The sequence below is a fragment of the Astatotilapia calliptera genome, chromosome 17 (genome assembly GCF_900246225.1).
Source record: "Astatotilapia calliptera chromosome 17, fAstCal1.2, whole genome shotgun sequence".
Classification (NCBI taxonomy): domain Eukaryota; kingdom Metazoa; phylum Chordata; class Actinopteri; order Cichliformes; family Cichlidae; genus Astatotilapia; species Astatotilapia calliptera.
Genome location: NC_039318.1, coordinates 32,436,292 through 32,452,589, shown reverse-complemented (window position 1 = coordinate 32,452,589; position 16,298 = coordinate 32,436,292).

Here is a 16,298-nt window from a genome sequence, read left to right as displayed (position 1 = left end):
CTTTTGAATGTAATGCCCAACAGCTGTTTTGAGACAGTTACATTAGAGTTCATGCTGGTTCCAGAATGTTTTTGAAGATAATTTCAGGAAACAGACTCTTGTCAGTTTATTTGTTTTGCATTGATTGTTGGTTTAAAATGGAGCACTGTAACAAAAAATAATTTCCCCCAGGGATCAATAAAGTATTCTGATTCTGATTCTGATTCTGATTTCTGCGTGTGCAAAAGGAGGCCATGACTAAGCAAACTCAACCCCCTACAGACAAAATATTTCCAGTGACAGTATACAGGATAGATAACTACCTGAAATTAGTTTAATGTACTTAGCTATTGATTGGAGGTACAGAAACCAGTACGCACCCTCTGATCAACAAAGGTTAATGTGCATACTACCGGTGACCTACATTAATGAAAAATCTATAGGTCATATTAGTAATGGGGCAGGATGGCAGAAGGGGAATAAAACTGATTTATCCCTTGAGGTTAGGGTTAGGGTGTGGCAAACTATTCCTCAACACCGCTTTAAAAAATGACAAGAAAATCTGACTCCTTGGAAGTGAAAAATATGGGGCGGCTCAAGACTTTTGCACACTGCTGTATATATAACACTGCTAGACTAAGCTGACTGTGACTATCACATCTGGAACCTTCTTGCTCTGAGGCGATAGTCCTTACCACTACACTACCATGCCATCCAAGTAAATAACCCACCGGCGTAAATTCACATTTCTTATATCTTGAAGGGAAAGATGGTCAATGGTTTGATGCAATTACTGTAAATGTCAGTGAAAATTAAAACCCATTAAGAGTAACTGGGCTATTCTTTTTTGCATGTTGCCTTTTCAAAATAACAGTTTGGCTGTGCTATGGTGGTACAGATGTCCATGAAGTGGAACCTCAAGCCTAAAGAAAAAGTGACTCTGTTTGTGATGCCCTCAAAAACATCACAGTAGGTTGCTGCTAAAGGGTTGAACTCAAGCAGACTAACAAATATTCCTGCCATTTTAAAAGTGCCTGTGCACCTGACAGCTCTCAGGCTGGAAAATGTAAAATAAGGGGAGAAATGGGAAAGGCAGAGGGACTTGCAGAAAGATGCAAAGATGAAGTGAGAAACAGCAAAACAGATTCTGATAAACATTCTGACACATAACTTTGCCAGGATTGTTTTCCCACTAACCATTTGTGCCTGTGAATGCACTAGAAACAGAATGTGCCAAAGGCTTTTCAGCCAACCTCTCCAGGCTGGCAGGGATAAATGTAGCTGGTAGTAAGAAATTGTCTTCATGCTAAATTGCACATGGTTTCTCAAACCTCACAACTCATACTGCCTTTGAGAATGACATTCTCAGGGCTTAAGCAACCACATTTTTTAACAATTTCTCTGCTGTTTTGAGTTCATGTTTGAAATTCTTTGGATCATATTGAGATAACTTAACTCAATATCAATAGCACACCAAAATTAAATTATATTGCTAAATAATAGAAAATAACTTAAAACCTAGGACTTGACATGTCAAATAATGGCTTTAGTAGTAGTGTGTGAATGTGAGAGTGAATGAATAGTGGCATTGTAAAGCGCTTTGGGTGCCTTGAAAAGCGCTATATAAATCCAATCCATTATTATTATCATTAGTAACACTGACCTCACCTTTGCACTTCATTAAAGTAGGAAATGCTCCAAATATTTTGTGCAGTTCCATTTTATATGAGTGAAGTTGAAGGAGCTCGTGTCCTACAGCAGCCAATAAAGCACTCAAGCAATTTATGGGATCATTCTCTGTAACCTCTGGAGGCAAAATACAAAACACGGGATAACTGACCTTGACAGTGACCTTCTTCGGCAGCTGATTTTTAGATGTAATATTTCAATGATACACACCAGTGGTGTTAGTTACCGCTTGCTAAAATTTCCCAGCCAACTTTATTTATTCAGAAGAAGAAATGAGATGGCCTTGGCCAGCAGTAACACATGATTCTCATGATGTGCAAAATTACCAATTGAAAGAAACACTTATTATCTGTGGGTGTTGGTTTAGGTTGCTTTTTGTTGTTTTGTTGTTTTTGTCCTGCTTTTGTTTTTTTAGCTATACATCTAATGTTATGAGTGTTATACTCAGGTATGAGTGTGCTACAGTACCAGCAAAGGAAACTGCTGGGTTGTTTCCATCAGCTCAAACATTTCAGTTACTTTTCACTATTTCCACCTTGTTTCCCTCTGTCAGTGCGCCCCAGGGTGGCTGTGGCTACAATGTAGCTTGCCATCACCTGTGTGTGAATGTGTGTGTGAATGGGTGGATGACAGGTTGTGTAAAGCGCTTTGGGGTCCTTAGGGACTAGAAAAGCGCTATACAAATACAGGCCACTTACCATTTGTTTTCAGTAGCAAATAAAATAACACAATAGTGAATAACTGGAGATCTAAATTATCACTTATTTGGGGATAAATAGTCTGAGTGGGTGGAGGGTGGAAGGTGGACCCGGACATCCACTGAAATAATGAAAAGAGTTCAATCTTCTAAATTTTTTCCTCACTGCTTGACGGCTCATCTTGCCTCTGGAGGCATATAATTTATGTAACTGATGAACAACGGGTATGAATACCTATGCAATCATCACGCAAGGATTACCAAAGTAAAACAGGAAACAGAGACTAACACCATGACAGCACTAAAATGTGGAACATGGGAACATGAAGCATAGAAATGGTATGACACAGAAACCATAATCCAACTACTAAGAATGTAACATAAGCAAAAAATCACAAATCATAATAATACTTAGAACTATCAATTTAATGATAAACCCAAGTCACTCGGTCCATGACCCAGTACCATGACAATATAATCCTGTTTGGAGTTAAGTCTAACTTTTTTTTTCTTTTATAATAACTGTTCAAATATAAATTTCAAAAGGAGTGTACTTGAAAAACTTAGCTTGATATGAATAAACAAAGACTTTAATACACTAAACAATAGGCTGAAATTCCATTTAATTACAGGGGAATTACACCCATAGACACAGGCTGTATTATAAAGTATTACTGAAATCACAAGAAGGTTTTTGATGCAGCACCCTGTTTATAATGGATTTCACCTAGCAACGTCAGCATCTACTTGCCAACCAATTGGGGAACGCACATTTTTCCTGTCTAATCTCTAGGCATGTGTGACTGAGGTCTTAGGCTATGTTCACACTGCAGGCGAAAGCGCATCAAATCCGATTTTTTTGACCCTATGCGACCTATATCCGATCATTGTATGACAGTGTGAACGGCACAAATCCGATATTTTCAAATCCAATCTGGGTCACTTTCGTATGTGGTACTGAATCCGATACATATCCGATGTTTTAGAAAGCGACTGCTGTTTGAACGGTCATGTCGCATTAATTCCGTCTTTTACGTCACTGACACAAGACAGACGCCAATTATCAGCTCCGGAGAAGCGCCCGAGAAGACATCGTGAACGCTTCCTGGCCATCCAGTATAGATGTTAGTGAAACTATTGGGAAGACAACGTGAACATTTTATTTGTTCTGTATAATCTGCAGATTTTGACAGAAATCTGCAACTATTCTTTGAAGCACCGCTCCTCTCTAAAACAGCAATAAGGATAATTATTAGGTTATTTACATTATTATGTAAATAACAAAATAACTTAAAGCAAAAATTGGGACAAGTAAAGTCCGAAGTCTTTATATTAAGGGCCATCAGTCAAACAATACTGTTTGCTCTGGGTCTAAACAGAGTGCGTTGTGTGTGACGTCTTCTTTTGCGCATGCGGGCCACTTTGAGCGTTCACACTAGAGCGCGTTTGCTGTCGCATTTTATTTGTAGTGTGAACAAGCAGACAAAAAATCGGATTTGATCAAAAATCGGAATTGAGCATTAAGACCTGCAGTGTGAACGTAGCCTAAGACACTGAAGTTAAAAAACCAAAAAAATCCAAACTTATTTTCCATAACATAATTACATTACATTTATTTCCTTCTCCCTGCTGTCACTGCTGCTGATTTAACAACATTAGTGAAGCAAGGCAAATGGACCTCTAGTTGACCTCAGTCTTACTGTTTAACACATTATTCACACTATTCAGAGATTTAACCACATTGCTAGTCTCTGAAATGTAAGTTGACATGTTTTAAATGGGGGTTGATGTAAACTAGAGGTTTTATTTTAAAGGACTAGGACACTACCACTTTACACCACCTTGTGTGGTGGACTAAACCCTGAATAATCTTCTTTGTCATGTGAGAACTTAGAGTGGGAAAATTCTTTTAAATCTTATTTGCCATAGTCCTGTGTTCTTGAAGCATAATATTGAGTACTTGGCGAAAAGTCAGCATGGGTGGGAAGAACATATTGTAATGCTGTGTGCTCACAGCTCACCCACTCTGGGGAGTTGTGCATTTAAAGGAGGAGCAGGCCGAGACTTTGTTTTTGTTGTTCTTTTTGATCTTGCCCACTGTGATGCATGGTACCCCCAACAGACTTGGCTTTCACTTGTAGTCCTCTGTAAACTTCTACACTTGGCATGATGTTCACTAATTAAATAGATAAGCACAAACACTGGCTTGAAAACTGATGCTGAAAAGGAGCCCTCGGCACAGGAGTGCCCCTGATGCTCGTTTCAGTGCGTCTTCTGGGAGTTGCGTGAGAAACTCATAACAGTTAAGTAAACAACATTTGGAGTCAGGAGTGGTTGTCTTTGACATTAAGATATGGCTTATACTATAGTATGCCCCCTTAATCTTTAGGATATGACTCCTGTGTGCATGCTGCTGCTGAATGATATTTTAAAAAGAATTCATAGTATACCAACACGCTTGGGAAACAGATTCAGCATTACATGATTTACAGCACATAACAGCAAAAATAATTCCAGACACAACATGCAATGCTTGTCTTACTTTTATTTGAGCCAAACAAACAGCTCTGAAACACTGAGGTGTGGACTTGACAAGACTTCTAAAGGTGTCATGGCATCAAGCACTAAGATGTTAGAAGCAGATCCTTCTGGGTATTTTTGTTTTCTAATACATCAACATAAGTCTCCATCATCCTTCTGTTTCTGTTGTAGAGTGGCAGAGCACACTGTCTTGCTACGATCATGAGGAAATACCATGCAGTGGGAATGACCGTGGCAAGCGATTGCTGTATCTTGGACCACTTTTGGTACATATACCAGGCGCTGCATATACGTCCCACAAAAGTCAGTCATATTTTAGCTGAGACATCTGGAGAGTAGATTCAAAAATTTACTGAAACGAATAATAGTTTTGTTAAAACCCCTCTTTAAAAAACATCACTTTTTAATATATTTTTAAATGTTTTTTGTATTTTGGGGCCTTTTTAGCCTTTAGTACTTTAGGGAGAAAAGATAAAAACGCTGGGAGAAAGTGGGAGAATATGCAATAAAGGCCCTCAGGGTGGATTCAAACTCGGGTCTCTTTATTAGCCTTTCAGCAACAGGGTTGCTACTCTTCCTGGTGAGCTAAATCAATGCCCCAACAGTTGGTTAATCTGATGGGTCAATTTTATCAGGCAGCACAGTGGTGCAATGGACTTCCCAAAGCAAGACGTTCCTGTGTTTGAATCCAAAGTCTGACTGGGGTCTTTTTGTGCTATCGAGTTTACATGTGCTCCCTGTTCCCTTGTGGTTCTCTCCAACTACTCCAACGTCCTCCTACATTATGAAGATATGCTTTTTAGGTTAATCTGTGATTCTAAAATTTTTATGTGATCATGAATATTTATCTCTTTTTGTTTTAGGGTTGTGAAGGACTGGCAGCCTATCCAGGGTATGTACACTCATCTCTTGTCCTATGACACTAGGATAGACATCCTAAGTTGGATAAGTGGAAGAACATGGATAAATAGTTGGATTGTTCCGTGGTCATGTTCCTATAAAAAGCACTTCACACTTTCTCCAGACAGGAGATTTTTTTTAGGATAGATAGATGGCTACGATAAGACCTGAACATTGGAGCTTTTCCAACACTTCTGGACAAACTTCAGAGAAGGCACAAAATACACAGTTCATGTGCCCTCAGATGCCAAAAGCAAATATTCAAACCATGCCAAAATCAAACTCCTCTCATGTATGTTTTCCTCCCATTTGTGTCAAGTTTCTTTCTTACCGATTGCAATTATTATTCAGTACAATTCCATCGATCTTCTTCTTCTATCCAACTTGCTGTGCCTTTTTTCCGCCTCACTACCATGGGAAGCAGAGCTTTCAGCTGCTGTGCTCCCAGGCTGTGGAACTCTCTACCCCCAGCTATAAGAAACATTGGTTCTCTCCCCCAGTTTAAATTTGAACTCAAAACCCATTTGTTCAAATCTGCATATTCACTGTGATCCCACTGTTTGTTAATTTTATCTTGTGCTTTTGTTTTTATTATCCATTTTGTCATCTCTATTATGTGTTTTCTTCTATTGTTCAGTGTCCTTGAGTGTGTTGAAGGCGCTTTTTAACTAAAATGTATTATTATTTATTATTATATATAGCTATTAGAAAAATGGTCCTCTGTAAAATCATACTAAATAACACTGACTGTATTTTTAAATATGCAAACCTGGAGTTATATTGACATATAACATTTATTGTTGAAATTATTACATTTATGAGTACATTACAAATATATATTCATAGAATATGCATTTCTGTTATCCATTATTCTATTATTACTAATCTAAGATACAGAAATACTGTGATATAGACCATATGTGATCCTTTCATATTTGTAGCTGTCAATGTTGAAAAACTATATTTCGAATATTTTTCTTATTTGCTTTGATTTAGATTTTACATACTTTAAAAAATATTACACCATGTTTAACCATTTTGTGATAAAAACTTTTATAATTAAACAACATATCTTTTTAAAAACAAACAAATCAATGTAAAATTATAGAATTTATACTTTTACTGATCAGTTGCACTCATTGCATCAAGCTGTATGTACAGATTTAAACTATGACTCTACATATTATCACTCAATATACTGTTAAATCTGATACAGTACAATGTTGGAATGTGGCTCATCCTGTCTATGTTATAGGAACATTTAATGTAAAAAAAAAAAAAGAGCCCTTGTCTGAATGACATAATTAAAAAAAATAATGAAACCCGATAGGTAGATTAGGCTTGTCCTGTTTTCTCCTCTACAGCGAGTTCTAAAAAAGTGACTTACTACCTAATATATCACACAGTAGCTGACCTCACAAACACATACACACACCTTCCCTGTTTTGCACACAATGCCATGCGCTAAACCCCATGGAAAATCATGACCTTAGGGGTCTTACCATTTATAGTTGATTCTCTAACCCTTCACTAACCCCCCTGCCATTTTTGGAAAGCATTGCTCCATGTTTGGCCCACTACTCTCCTCTCTCTTCCTCTATCGTTCCTCTCCCTCTATCTGCATGATGGAAACATATTTCTGGCAGTGAGCTCCTGAAACACAATTCCTCCCCTGTCGCTATCCTGCTGCCTCCTTCATACTCCATCCATCTGTCCCTTTGCTTCTCCCTGTCTATCTCCCTGCCTGCATCTTTTACCCATCTCCCTGTGCTACCTCTTGTGTCCTGTCCAACCTCTGTCCTCCTGACTGACTGTTCTGGGGCCAAGGTATTGTGCAGAGTGTAGTCCCTTCCCCATTCCTTTCCCTTAAGACCACTGTCACCACCTTAACCTTCTGCTCCATCTTCATTCTGGGCAATTTCCTTCACCCTCTGCTGGGAATGTCTCCTAATGCCGTTTGTAGTGTGAATTGTTCTCACCTCACACTGCCTTCCCCCCTCCCTCTCCTTGTTACCCATGTCCCAGTATGACCAAGCGTTCTTTCACTGTGCCTCTTGTCTTGTTTTTTGCCTCTGCATTCTGTGAGACAGGGACAATGCCTTCAAATCTCTTACAATGATGTTGTTTCCATTAGGTGTTAACACAGAACTCTAAACACAGTCACTCGTCCACACACATTCACTCACACGCGCCGTAAACTCTTGGGTGACACCACACAACACGCACCCAAAAGCTATTGACTGGTGACAATGACAATAATCACCTACACTAATCCATTTAGAGCCTTTGTCATTGGTGCTAGCATGGAAGGGGGATTGAGTGGGATTGCGCTGGCTCTCCTCAATGTGATAAATTCTCTGCAGAGCAGGCGAGATGTGTTAGAGTCAGCCTCAGAAACCTTGTTAAACAAAGATAATCTGGCTACGGATTGATCTGAAGCAAAGGAACACAAACCAAGATATAAACACAAACACCCTCTAAAACAGTAGCATGGCCTGACGATTTACTGCCAAACCAGCTGGATGTCAAGTATGACCTTCAGTTTTTCAGAAAATAAAATAGCAGTTGCTTAGCTTAACTGTTCAGGCTGATTTGAACAATACTGCAAGCTTCCAGGTAAATATATAGTAAATTGCAACAGTCTGCAAGAACATAATATGAATGTGGTTATTATGCAAAATTTAATGAGACCACAGTCGACCTTGTGCAGAAACAACTGTTCAGGAGATACCTGTGAATAACATGAAGCAGATATTAAAGTGTCATTAGTAAATCACTATGTCTCTGTAATACTAACGATAAGACATGCTGTATGGTGACCTTGAGGACCTAGCAGAGCCAAAACAGTACCAAACAAAAGATGAGTCATTGTGTTTCACAAAGGCTTCATCAAGCTGGAGCTTTTTCACATCTCACAAACTACTGAAACTTCAGCAATCAGAGCCCAAAAAGTCCGTTGCAGTGATCATGGAAAGATCCATTAAACTTGACTGTTTCGCCATGCAACTGTTAATCAGGCATAGTCACAATTCACTTGTTTTTGCAATTACTTTTTTTAAGGTTGGATTGAATTTTGAGGAGGGAAAAACTGCACATTCATGTTTCTTATCTATGTGTTTTATTTATGCTTGACACTGGAATCAGTCAGGGCCTTAATACAAGAGTGATTCTTACAGGAATAGTCTAGTATTTCGGTAAATATGCTTTGTTGTTTTTTTGTCAAATTTTAGGTGAAGAGCTCCAAACCAAATTCAGGTCCCGGTAAATACATAACTAGGGCGATCGTGGCTCAAGAGTTGGGAGTTCGCCTTCTAATCGGAAGGTTGCCTGTTCGAGCCCCGGCTTGGACAGTCTAGGTCGTTGTGTCCTTGTGCAAGACACTTCACAAGTTGCCTACTGGTGGTGGTCAGCGTCGCCTCTGTCAGCACGCCCCAGGGTGGCTGTGGCTACAATGTAGCTTGCCATCACCTGTGTGTGAATGTGTGCGTGAATGGGTGGATGACTGGATGTGTAAAGCACTTTGGGGTCCTTAGGGACTAAGTAAAGCGCTATACAAATACAGGCCATTTACCACTTACCATTTTAGTTCCAGCACAAGACTCAAATACTACAGGTACAATATAATATATAATATATACAGGTAACCAGATATGTCTGTCAACACCTGTAAAGGTTGGTTAAAACGTCTTGATGCATTCTCAATCATCCAGGAAAGTAAATCTCCAAAAAGTTGATTCTGTTCATCTGAACGTAGCACAATTCACGGATCACATTAACTGGTGGACCGACACATCAAATTCACCAGGGAGGATATGAAAAGTGGCAGGTTAGCCTTCTTAGACTGTGAGATTTCCATCAGGAATGGGGGAGATCTAAAAGCTGATGTGTACCGTAAACCTACGCATACGGATCAGTATCTAAGCTTTGACTCTCATCATCCACTGGAGCACAAACTGGGTGTCATTAGGACGCTACAACATAGAGCGAACACCATCCCCACTGACACAGCGGCCAGGGAGGAAGAAGAACAGCACATCAAGAAGGCCCTCAGTAAATGTGGTTATCCCAGCTGGACTTTTGTCAAAGCTGGAAAGACACCTAAAGAAAGCTCCAGCCGATCCAGAAGAGAATCCCAAGCGAAAACCTGTAGTGATCCCATGTGTGTCAGGAGTATCGGAGCAGTTGAGACGCATTTTTCTAAACACCGGGTCTCTGTGGCTTTTAAACCCCAAAACACGCTGCGCCAAAAACTGGTCCACCCCAAGGATCGGGTCCCCCGACACAAACAGAGTAACATAGTGTACGCTGTTAAGTGCCAAGAGGATTGCCAGGACTTATACATCGGGGAAACCAAACAACCTCTGGCGAAGTGGATGGCACAACACAGAAGAACTACCTCGTCAGGCCAGGACTCTGGAGTCTATTCACACCTACAGGCCAGTGGACACTCTTTCAAGGATGAGGATGTACACATCTTGGACAGGGAGGAACGCTGGTTTGAGCGCGGAGTCAAGGAGGCCATTTACGTGAAAAGGGAAAGGCTATCTCTGAATCAAGGAGGGGGCCAAAGGGTACATCTTTCACCATCTTACAATGCTGTGATTGCAGCCATTCCCCAACTCTCTGTGAATGGTACTCATGGCCATTGATCAGTGGTCTTTGATCAGTGGGTTTTGGTCAGTGGTTGATGATCAATGGTCATGAGAATTTGCATAATTAAGATTAAGGAACTGGTTTCAGTCATTATGCAAATGTACTGTTTATAAGATTGGGGAAACCTGCAGTCAGACTGAATTTCCCAGAGGAACCCACCCAAGGGATTAATAAAGTTTTATCTTATCTTATCTTAGTCAGCTGAGGCTGAAGAAGTCACTTGGATGAGTGACGAAACGTTTCTCCCACAAAACGCTATGTCCAGATGAACAGAAGCAACTTTTTGAAGACCTGGTTGTTTTAACTCAATAGTTAAGATGATCAATCGTTCACAAATAAAGCTTCTGTGTGGGTTCATCTGTTTGCTTTCCCATGTGTTTAGCTGCTAGTCTAGTCATTACATCACTTCCACATCACTTCCAATTCACCTTCATGCAACCCACCTCCTCCCCAGCTCTATATCATACAAGTCACTACATCCAAGCCTCCATCTTATCTTCACCACCACCAGCTAGACTTCAGAGGGTCCTTCCCCAATTCCAATCACTGCTGGGATTTGATTCTGCTGTGATGGGTCATCAGAGTCAAACTTCCAAATAGCATAAGTGAATGTATATCAGTAAATCATGTTCCTTCTAATGATCTCTCCTTACTGAAATGCTTGTCACTAGGCAACCAATAACTTTCTTTGTTTTGAAATGTTTTATTTTTTTCTTATTTTGTTGTATTGTATTCTATTTTTATCTCCAATGTCAAGCACGTTGGTCACTTCTTGTTTTAAAGCACTTTATAAATAAAGGTGACTTGGCTTGGCAATCACTGCCACTTGATGATTAAAGGTCCCACCTAAAACAGGTAAAACATCCCCTAAACCAACTTAATTTCAAAGTTTTACTTATTAAATTTATTTTTAAACAAGGAAGCAGAGGCAGAGCTGTCATTTCTATTTTTGGACAGAACCAGGTTAACTATTTTCCTGTTTCGAGTCTTTATGCTCTGTTAGGCAATCTGGCTACTTGCTCTATTTACAGATATAATACACAGATTGCACTGGATCTTCTCAGCACTATGTGAAGCTATTCTTTTATGTAGCCAGTCTCTTTTTTTAAAAAACCAAACAAAAAAACATAACCATCAAATGTGCCCATTGTAAAAAATCTCTGCGCTCACAGCGTGCTTTCAGTAAAAAACAAAACAAAAAAACAAACAAACATGCTTTTGAACTGACCTAAAATGAGATTCTGCAAAACACAATCCCATTTCACCGCTCTCGACAAGATAATGGTGAATGTTAACATAACCCAGAGCTACAAATATGATTATTATTCACTCACTTTCAGATAAGAAAATAAACAAAATGTATATAAATGACCGACTTCCTTTCATCCCATCCTTAACACCTTATGTATTACTAATGTGGATTTGTTGCAGTCTTCATTTTGTATACAATAAATGTATTATGTATACAACGCAAAGCCAATAGGCTTAAGACTGCATTAATATTGGTCTGCAACTTTAATTTTAGAGATTAATCCCCAACTTTCCTTTTGCCCATCTCTTCGCTATGCTGCCTCTGTAAGCTTGATCAATAGACTGCCACCGGCTTTGTATCCATCATCAAATAACTATGCAAATAAAAATCAATGGTCCAACAGCAGAGAATCACTGGCTCACCAATTAAAACCTACCATGGCCCACAGGCAGTTTTGAAAGGATGCCATGGACTGCACTGAGAAGGGTGACAAGTCCTGCACAATAGGGGAAATGATAGGTTTTGTCTTTTTGTTAGGCATATAATGACCTTTTTTTTGTATGTCAGTGTGTTAATCATAAGATCACGTTGGTTTCAAGAGATAACATACCTGAGTAGCATGCATAAAGAAAAAAAAAATCAAGCACGATTGTCCTCTGCAGGTAATTGTGAGGCAGACGGGCATCTTCGCTTCTTTCAGGAAGCTCTTATCTATCAGCATGATCATTATCCTTATAATCCAAACACACACAGTGATCGACCTTCTTATTCAGTGGGTTTACTGTTTGAACAAATTATACTGCTCGTACCCTTTCAAGAGGTTTTGGGCCATAGGGAAACCCTCAAATAATCATGCAGTTACAGTCGTGAAGACAGGCAGTGGACAGCACTCACACACATGCACACACACAGACTGAGCACGTCTTTGATTCAACCAGTTACCCTAGCAACCACATGAAAAATGGCCACCAAGTCCTGTCATTTACAAAGCCCAGTGAAAGGTGTTATGACTGAAAGACTGTGGTGACAAGCAGTCGCTCAGATCTACAGAAGAATCCCAGAGACAAAATGCTGTGTGAAAATAAAATAAAAGTTCATAATTGGCCTCCATTCACGTATTTCAAAAACACAGACTATCTTTCCTCAGGCATGTTAAAATATATTAATATAATATACATGCCAAATGATCCAAGTGACAAAATTAGGTAAATGGAGCACTGAACAAAGCAGTAAGAGAATTTACACCCAGCAAATTATTCACATATCTCATCATGCTTTTATTACCACTGAAAGCACATCATAAATGAGCGCTTTGCAAGGTGGTATTTCAGTGAAGTTTTCCTGTCAAGGTATCATGGCATGCTTGCAGCCGTAGATTACTGCAACCCAGATGCAAAAAATAACAATAAAAAGACACCGAAATTGGAGATCCTTCCCTCAAGTTGAGCCCCACAGCAGGCTAGAGATTTAAAATGGCTCTCAATATGGGCTGGCAGCAGGGTCTCCTCCTCCCTCCTGCATTAATCACTGGAAGGATCGTCTCAGACAGGAGACCACAGGTTGAGATTGGGGATTGGGGGCTGAAGGTGAGGGCTGAAGGCCAAGATGATGGCAAAGAAGGTAGAATTTAGTCCCAGAAGTACCTGCTGATAAATAATGGGAAACGGCATGATTTTTTTAAAGGGTTTGATGTGTTACTCAGAGTAGTTTTTGGGCATGGTTACAAGAAAAAGGGAATGAAATGTGGATTTTTCTTGAAATACTTTCTCTGTGACCGACACACTGAAATGTTAGAATGTTAAATGCAAGTTTTTAATGGTCATTACTGTGTAAAAACGTAAAGTTTGTAAAAAAAAAAAAAAAAAAAAAAAAATATATATATATATATATATATATATATATATATATATATATCAAATTCAAATTCAAATTTTATTTGTCACACACACACACAACCATACACAGTATGACATGGGGGTGAAATGCTTGTAGCTGTACAATGCCCGACCATTAAATGACAGAAGAAAAGTTTTACAATATTTACAATTTACAGTTTACTACAAAAATTTACAAATTAACTTAGGAATTTACAGTAAAGAGTGTGCAAATAGCAGAAGAGATTATAAAGATAAGGATTATAAATTATAGGAATTATAGGATTATAGGAAATGTGTGGTGGTGCGTGTGGTGACGTGTGTGAGAGTCCAGTCTTATAGTGACGTGTTTGGGAGAGTCCAGTCCTACACCTGGTTCAGGCCCCGAATACCCTGGGGGAAGAAGCTCCTCCTCATTCTCTCTGTTTTGGCCTTAAGGGAGCGGAAGCGCTTCCCAGACCTCAACAGTGAGAAGAGTCCATTGTTGGGATGGGAGAGGTCCATCATAATCTTCCTAGCTTTGGACTTGCACCGCTTGGTGTAGATGGACAGCAGGTCAGGGAGCTCTGATTGAATGATGCGTTCTGCCGAGCGCACCACCCTTTGCAGATCTCGTCTGTCCTGCTTGGTGCTGTTCCCAAACCAGGTGCAGATGTTTGCCGTCAGGACGCTCTCGATGGTGCAGGAGTAGAAGTTCTTGAGCACCTTCAGTGGCAGATGGAAGTCTCTAAGTCTTCTGAGGAAGAAGAGACGCTGACGGGCTTTCTTAACCAAGGTGTTGATGTGACAGGACCATGACAGATCCTGAGTGATGTGGACACCCAGGTATCGGAAACTGTCCACTCTCTCCACTGGCGTGCCACTGATGATGAGGGGTTTGTAATTCCTCGCCTGCTTTGTAGTGAAGTCCACGATCAGCTCCTTAGTCTTGCTGATGTTTAGGAGGAGGTTATTCTCCTGGCACCAGGTCTCCAGGTTCCTAATCTCCTCCAGGTAGGCCGTCTCGATGTTGTCGGAGATCAGGCCCACAACAGCAGTGTCGTCAGCAAACTTGACAATGGAGGTGGTGTCGGATGTGGCTACACAGTCATAAGTGTACAGTGAGTACAGCAGGGGGCTTAAAACACAGCCCTGAGGCACTCCAGTGCTGAGTGAGATGGAGGGGGAGACTTGTTTTCCCACCCTCACTGATTGGGGTCTGTCTGTGAGGAAGTTGAGGATCCACTGACACAGTGATGAGCTGAGTCCTAGATCCGTCAACTTGGTGAAAAGCTTAGAGGGAATTATTGTGTTGAATGCTGAACTGTAGTCCACGAACAGCATCCTAACATAATTCCCTCTGCCAGTGTCCAGGTGACTCAGGGATGTGTGGAGCAGGTGAGATATGGCATCGTCTGTGGAACGATTAGTCCGATAAGCAAACTGAAGTGAGTCGATGGTGGCAGGAAGTGAAGAAGTGATGTGATCTCTCATCAGTCTTTCAAAACACTTCATCACAATTGAAGTCAGTGCTACTGGACGGTAGTCATTGTGGCAAGCGGGCTGTTGTTTCTTTGGAACAGGGACAATAATGGACTGTTTGAAGCACGTGGGAACCACAGCTTGGGCCAGGGAGAGGTTGAAGATCTCTGTGAACACCGGTGCTAGTTGATCAGCGCAGGCTCTAAGGACCCGGCCAGGGATTGCATCTGGTCCTGCTGCCTTCCTGGTGTTCACCCTCCTGAACGTGTTCCTCACGGCATGCTCTGTGATGACGAATGCATTTTCTTCACTGGTGCACTCCGAGCGCGCGCAGCCGTTTGTTGTTTTAATTGCTGCGGCGTCGAAGCGAGCATAAAACGTGTTCAGCTTATCAGCCAGTGAAGCATCTGCATTCATCATTGATCATCATTGAGATATATATATATATATATATATATTAGGGGTGCAACGATATTCGTATCGATATTGAACCGTTCGATACAGTGCTTTCGGTTCGGTACGCATATGTATCGAACAATACAAAATTTGTAATTTATTTTATCAACTTTCCTTCTGACGATGCTGTCTGTGTTGAGCGCTCAGTGAATCTGCGTTCGACTACTCTGCCTAGGGTCGACAGTGCAGCCTAGGCGGAGTAGTCGAACGCAGATTCACTGAGCGCTCAACACAGACAGCATCGTCAGAAGGAAGAGCGCAGGGCAAGCTAGCGAGACAGAAGTTAAGCTCTCCTTACAACATGGACCTCCCCCACTCTCATTCAGATCTGGCGTTTGGAATTATTTTGGTTTTCATGTGACGTATGACCCTGAAGGTAAGCGAGTCATGGACTAAAGTAAAACAGTATGTTGGATGTGCCATGCAATGCTCAATTACATGGGTGGGAACTAGTGTGTTAGCGCAGTTAGCTCGTTAACGTGTTGGCCGTCTAGCCCCATGCACGGGGCGATCGGCGGTAGCTCGTTAACGGAGATTTGCCGTGTTGTGGCGTTAAGGTCATTTCAGCGAGATTAACCTGAAAGCACTAGTGGGAACACAACGAATATGACTGCACATTTACGCCGACATCATCCTAGTGCAAAGACAAGTGGAAGCAGAAAAAAAACAAGCAAGCATGCTGCTAACTTTAGCCGAGTCATTTAGACAGCTGTTTAATATGCTGCTGAGAATATAGCCCAGAACAAGCGGATAGTATAGCTTTTATTTTGGAAAGAGACATTTCTCTGTAATAAAC